This window comes from Polypterus senegalus, chromosome 17 (genome assembly GCF_016835505.1).
Source record: "Polypterus senegalus isolate Bchr_013 chromosome 17, ASM1683550v1, whole genome shotgun sequence".
Classification (NCBI taxonomy): domain Eukaryota; kingdom Metazoa; phylum Chordata; class Cladistia; order Polypteriformes; family Polypteridae; genus Polypterus; species Polypterus senegalus.
In genome coordinates, this window is record NC_053170.1 from 24,520,215 (window position 1) to 24,527,267 (window position 7,053).

The window sequence follows — 7,053 nt, forward strand, 5'->3', positions numbered from 1 at the left end:
TGAAACCAATCAAAATTAAGTTACGTTTTGAAAAGCTTTGCAAATTGCTGCCAAGTAATTTATGCTTTTTAAAATGCCCTGAGTATCTGCTGTCCACATGTTTCCTTTTAACTTATCCATCCATCCATCCTCTTCCGCTTATCTGGGGTTGGGTCACGGGGGCAGCAGCTTAAGCAGAGAGGCCCAGACTTCCCTCTCCCCGGCCACTTCTTCCAGCTCTTCCGGGAGAATCCCAAGGCGTTCCCAGGCCAGCCCGGAGACATAGTCCCTCCAGCGTGTCCTGGGTCTTCCCCGGGGCCTCCTCCCGGTTAGATGTGCCCGGAACACCTCACCAGGGAGGTGTCCAGGAGGGCATCCTGATGAGATGCCCGAGCCACCTCATCTGACGACTCTCGATGTGGAGGAGCGAGCAGTGGCTCTACTCTGAGCCCCTCCCGGATGACTGAGCTTCTCACCCTATCTTTAAGGGAAAGCCCAGACACCCTGCGGAGGACTCATTTCAGCCGCTTGTATTCGCGGTCTCATTCTTTCGGTCACTACCCATAGCTCATGACCATAGGTGAGGGTAGGAACATAGATCGACTGGTAAATTGAGAGCTTTGCCTTACGGCTCAGCTTTTTTTTTCACCACGACAGAACGATGCAGAGCCCGCATCGCTGCGGATGCCGCGCCGATCTGCCTGTCGATCTCACGGTCTATTTTTCCCTCACTTGTGAACAAGACCCCGAGATACTTGAACTCCTCCACTTGGGGCAGGATCTCTTCCCCCAACCCTGAGAGGGCACTCCAACCTTTTCCGGCTGAGGACCATGTTCTCGGATTTGGAGGTGCTGATTATCATCCCAGCCACTTCACACTCGGCTGCGATCCGATTCAGAGAGAGCTGAAGATCACGGCATGATGAAGCAAACAGGACAACGTCATCTGCAAAAAGCAGTGACCCAATCCTGAGTCCACCAAACCAGACCCCTTCAACACCCTGGCTGCGCCTAGAAATTCTGTCCATAAAAGTTCAGAATCGGTGACAAAGGGCAGCCCTCGCAGAGTCCAACTCTCACTGGAAACGGGCTAGACTTACTGCCGGCAATGCGGACCAAGCTCTGACACCGGTTGTACAGGGACCGAACAGCTCTTATCAGGGGGTCCAGTACCCCATACTCCCGGAGCACCCCCTAACAGGATTCACCAAGGGACACGGTCGAACACTTTTTCCAAGTCCACAAAACACATGTTGATTGGTTGGGCAAACTCCCATGCACCCTCCAGGACTCTAAGGGTGTAGAGCTGGTCCAATGTTCCGCGTCCAGGATGAAAACCACATTGTTCCTTCTGAATCCGAGGTTCGACTATCCGATGGACCCTCCTCTCCAGAACCCCCGAATAGACTTTTCCAGGGAGGCTGAGGAGTGTGATCCCTCTGTAGTTGGAACACACCCTCTGGTCCCCCTTTTTAAAGAGGGGGACCACCACCCCGGTCTGCCAATCCAGAGGCACTGTCCCCGATGTCCATGTGATGTTGTAAAGACGTGTCAACCAAGACAGTCCTACAACATCCAGAGCCTTGAGGAACTTCGGGCGTATCTCATCCACCCCCAGGGCCCTGCTACCATGGAGTTTTTTGACCACTTCGGTGACCTCAGCCCCAGAGATGGGAGAGCCCATCCTCAGAGTCCCCAGGCTCAGGTTTAACAAACCTCCAATAATGAGCAAAAACTCTGGATAACGTTTTTCCTTGCCCGGACGCGGGTCACCGGGGCCCCCGTCTGGAGCCAGGCCTGGAGGTGGGGCCCGATGGCGAGCGCCTGGTGGCCTTGCCTGCACCCATGGGGCTCGGCCGGGCACAGCCCAAAGAGGCAACGTGGGTGGTCCTCCTCATGGGCTCACCACCTATGGGAGGGGCCAAGGAGGTCAGGTGCAGTGTGAGTTGGGTGGTGGCTGAAGGCGGGGACCTTGGCAGTTTGATCCTCGGCTACAGAAACTGGCTCTTGGGACGTGGAATGTCGCCTCTCTGAAGGGGAAGGAGCCTGAGCTAGTGCGCGAGGTCAAGAGGTTCCAGCTAGATATAGTCGGACTAACCTCGACACACAGCTTGGACTCTGGAACCAATCTCCTTGAGAGGGGCTGGACTCTACCACTCTGGAGTTGCCCCTAGTGAGAGGTGCCGAGCAGGTGTGGGCATACTTATTGCCCCCGCAACTTGAAGCCTGTGAATTGGGGTTTACCCCGGTGGATGAGAGGGTTTCCTCCCTCCACATTCGGGTGGGAGAAGGGTCCTGACTCTTTGTGCGTATGCGCCGAACAGCAGTTTGGAGTATCCAGCCTTTTTGGAGTCTCTGGAGGGGGGTGCTAGAGGGCGTACCTTCTGGGGATTCCCTCGTTCTGCTGGGAGACTTCAATGCTCACGTGGGCAATGACAGTGAGACTGGCCCCCTCGATCTGAACCCGAGCGTTGTTTTTCTTATTGGACTTCTGTGCTCGTCACGGATTGTCCATAACGAACACCATGTTCAAGCATAAGGGTGTTCATATGTGCATTTGGCACCAGGACACCCTAGGCCTCAGTTCGATGATTGACTTTGTGGTCGTTTCGTCGGATTTGCGGCCACATGTCATGGACACTCGGGTGAAGAGAGGGTCGGAGCTGTCAACTGATCACCACCTGGTGGTGAGTTGGTTTCGATTGTGGGCGAGGATGCCAGTCAGGCCTGGTAGACCCAAACGTGTTGTGAGGGTCTGCTGGGAACGGCTGGCAAAGTCCCCTTTCAGAAATAGCTTCAACTCCCACCTTCGGCAGAACTTCGACCACGTCCTCAGGGAGGTGGGGGACATTGAGTCTGAATGGGCCTTGTTCTGTGCCTCTAATGTTGAGGCGGCTGACCGGAGCTGTGGCAATAAGGTGGTCGTGGCAGCAATCCCCGAACCCGTTGGTGGACACCTGCAGTGAGGGATGCCGTCAAGCTGAAGGAGTCCTATAGGACCTTTTTGTCTTGTGGGTCTCTGGAGGCAGCTGATAGGTACCGGCAGGCCAAGCGGAATGCGGCGTCGGTGGTTGCTGAGGCAAAAACTCGGGCATGGGAGGAGTTTGGAGAGGCCATGGAGAACGACTTTTGGACGGCTTTGAGGAGATTCTGGTCCACCGTCCGGCATCTCAGGAGGGGAAGCAGTGCAGTGTCAACACCGTATATGGTGGGGATAGTGCGCTGCTGACCTCAACTTGGGGCATTGTGGGTCGGTGGGGGGAGTACTTTGAAGACCACCTCAATCCCACTAACATGTCTTCCTTTTAACCTTTTAAAACTCCTCCAAATACGTGATTTTTTTTTTTCAGGATATGCTGGCATTTGATTTTTGAAACCAGTTGTTAAACTTACCAGTAGCAAGTATTACTGTGAACATTTCTTTAGTGATAAGTCTGCAATATATTTAGAAGTTTAGCCTTTTAAGTGTCAAAAGATGTTTATAAGAGAATAGTTTCTGTCCTTGTGAGAATTCTTGGAGTTAGTATACTTTATAGTGAATAGGTGCTGTGAGTGAACCTCTGAGAACTGTCCAGTTTAGGTGTAAACCAAGGATCAGTAGCTGTCACCAAACTGCATGTTGCCTTTACAAAATAGAAAATTTAATAAGACATGATTCAAACTCACCATTGTCAAATTATTGTGTGCACAGCCATAGAGTACACAAGACAGGAGGCTGGTTTCATTAAGTTTAGAAATTATTGTACTTGGTTTTTATTCAATCACTTCTATTTCATTGTAATTATGAGTTCCTAAATTTACATGCAACAGGAAAGTTTGAACCAACTTATATGCTGAAATCTCGTTAAATATCACTCTTACTCCATTTAGTTAAATATTCTGTTCATACTTTTGTTGCTCTTAAATGAGGCTGCACTGGTAGGTTTTCTGTAATGTTAAATTACTTAAGGACTATAGCATTTGTTCTTTTTCTTAATTATAGAAAATTATTTTTTTGTATTTTTTATAGGTAGAGGTTCAAGGAAGTGATCCCTATACCAGTAATCCAAGCAGGAGCCATTACAGACTGCAGGTACTGATTTTACATTGCTTTTTTCAAGGCTTTGCTGTTTTTTACTTTTACTGTATGTTCCCTCCTTTTATTGACTTTTAATTTTAACTCAAATATGAACAGGCTGTAAACTGAAACAGGTCCCCATTCCCTTCAAGAATGGTTCTGAGCCTTACCACTGCATGGTATACTGAAGGTGACCTCAGAATATTTGTTTTTAGGAAAGACTAAACTAATTAGTAAATTATGAAAGTTCCTTTTATTTTAATATTGGGGCTGATGTCTTAAATTTACATGGAGAACGGTTTACCTCCCTTATACATAATTTTAGCTAAAAGTATGGCTAAAATTAATTTTTTCTATAGCGCAAGTACAAATATTTAAATATTGATGTTAATACTGGTTATAGGAAATATTTTGGGCCAAAAAATACACAAATTAATGCACTTAGAAGTAAAAATAGATAAAAATACTAATACTAAATGATATATGAGCGTAATGTGCCATGAAGTATGTTTTTGTTGGTTGATTGTTTTAATTTCTTTTGAGTATTTCCATATCACTACAAGCATTTGAACATGAAATACAACTTGAATGCTATTTTCACCTGTCAAAATTGTGAGGGTGGATCCTATTACTTTGTTTTGATTGGTGAATTGTTCATAGGCTGCACCTAAATCTTTTAAATGTGAATGGCCTCATTTACAGCCAGACACTTCTGATGCTGACTCTTGATCATGAATTCAGAGCTTCTTGAATTAAAGTAGCTGCTTTGCCAAGTAATTCTGGGCAACTTTTTCTGGCACTTATCTGCCACAGACCCACACAGCCACTTTGAACATGTTTTTTGCTGACGATTCACCAATCAACAGCATTTTCTTTTCATCTTGACTGGTGAAAATGAGTTAATTGCGCATTTTTTTTGTGCAGTGTCACTGAAAGAATTAAATAATAAAGAAAAAAGCAACAACCTTTTTATGAAACATTTCCCTATTTATGCTAGCATATCATTGTGTTTTTTTAATTTTTATTAAATTTATTAAAAATCAAATAACATTCCATATAAGCAAGTGATGCTTTACAAAAAAAAAAAAACACCCATAATAAAGAGAGCTAAGCCATCAGCGTAAAACTTTAATAGTAGGAAAAATAAATAAATAGAATAAAAAAGGGAAGAGAATCTGCTTCCTCAATGTAAATGCTTATTCTAAAATGTAATTGATTAGATCCTGCCAGGTTTTGAAAAGGTTTTGAGTGAGAACTAGATTTTTGTTTCCAATTTCAGATAATATATAACATCAGTTACCCACTGACTTAACAGAGGTGAGTTAGGATTCTTCCACTTGAGCAAGATAAGTCTACGTGCCAATAGTGAAGTAAAGGCAATTAGCTGTGTTTGGGGTATTTCTAAATGGGTTTAAAGTGGAGGACGACAAACTATTAGTGGATTAGGAGGAACTGTGACTTCCCAAGCTATCTGAAAGGCATTTCAAGATATTTGGTCCAGAATAATTTGGTGCATGTCCAAAACGTATGGCCCAGTGAGGCTGGAGCTTGATTGTGGCGTTCACAGGTTGAATCTTGCCCTAAACATAACACAAAACGAGAGATTGTTTTTGTCACATTTTACAACTCATTTGTGATTTTTTTCTTAGATATTCCTCCATGTTTGATAGCCTGTAGACTGTGGAAACTTAAGGTTTTATCATTTTTACTTTGTGGAATGTAATTTTTGCAGTGCTGTTTACGTGTGTTGTTTTTAAAGTAGATAGTCTGTTAAAGGCTATTGGTCTGCCTTGGTATTTGTTTGATTTGCTTCAGTATCTAATGTATTTCTCAGCATTTTTCTTTTCTTTTCTTTTTTGGTTTTAGGAGCGCCAAGGACGTACCAAGTAATGGATATTGCTCTTCAGCTGAAGTCTGCAGTGATTCACATCCAGACCTGCTTTTCAAAAATTAAAAAAAAGAAAACACCCAAGGACAAAAAAAAACTTAATGAAGACTGTCTTGATTTCATTGACTTTAAAGACTTATTCTGAACTTGTAGTTTAAAAAGAAAAATAAATATCTGAACTTTGAAACAGTTTATCCCTAGGACTACAACCTCTTAAACAAATCTATAGCTTCTTTAGGTGAAATGGTCATTTTCTTTTGTCTCCTTTTTCTTGGTTTTGTGATTCCACTGCATTTGTTTTGTTTCATTTTTTATTTTTTCATTTTTTAAAAGAAATTTCTAATTTTACAGTCCATCAAGCAAGGCTTTGTTTTATTCCATGCTGGGTGGAAACCATCTGTTATGGTGACTTCAGTTGTCCACAGCCCCATTTTATGCAACACCTTTTTGAAATTGGCAGTTTGATTTCCATGGAGACCTTATCACCGTAGGAATCAAAGTGGCAGCCCTTCTGAGACTGCAGCATGCATCCCCAAGGAACTTCTTGTTTTCTATGTTGTCTCCCAGAGAATTAAAGTGATAAATGCTGGGGAAAGTATTGATTTTATTTTTAAATGCATTTGAGGATTAAAATTATGTAAATGCAATTAAGTCCTTTTTTTAGTCGAAATGGGCTGTTTTCTATTGAAAATTTTGAAAGTGGAATTGATGCTATGGACTGTTTTCTGTTTTTTCTTTTGTTTTTTCCCTTTTCATTTTCTGTTTCTTTAAGTCAATGAGGAGATGAATTTTGCCTCTCTGTCACTATAAATCAATTCTCTGTAATAAATGTGATATCCTATTCAGCAGCATCCCTGTGTGCATTACCCTTGTTTATCGGCATGAAAATGCCATGCAGGCTTCATTCTTTTAAAAAGGAAATAAATGGTTAATCCAGTCAATAGAAAATTCTGTATAAATGTCCATTATTATTTAAAACTGGTGGTGGTCTGTCCAAGGCTTTGCTTTTAAGACTTCTAACGGCTCCTGATGTCCTGATCCTGGTTTTGAAAACTTTCCCTTTAAAGTATTTACTGACTTTATGCCCTGCTAGTGTCTGAAAACTGGCTATTTGCAAATTTCTATCTTT

At 43.5% G+C, this 7,053-nt stretch overlaps 1 long non-coding RNA gene across 1 annotated transcript; it reads left to right on the forward strand.

The window, feature by feature from the left end:
• The first annotated feature begins 3,945 nt into the window (after positions 1 to 3,945).
• LOC120517817 lies at positions 3,946 to 5,996 on the forward strand. The gene is made up of 2 exons (XR_005631110.1): positions 3,946 to 4,051; positions 5,903 to 5,996. It is a non-coding gene; the product is annotated as an uncharacterized LOC120517817 (long non-coding RNA).
• Positions 5,997 to 7,053: the final 1,057 nt, after the last annotated feature.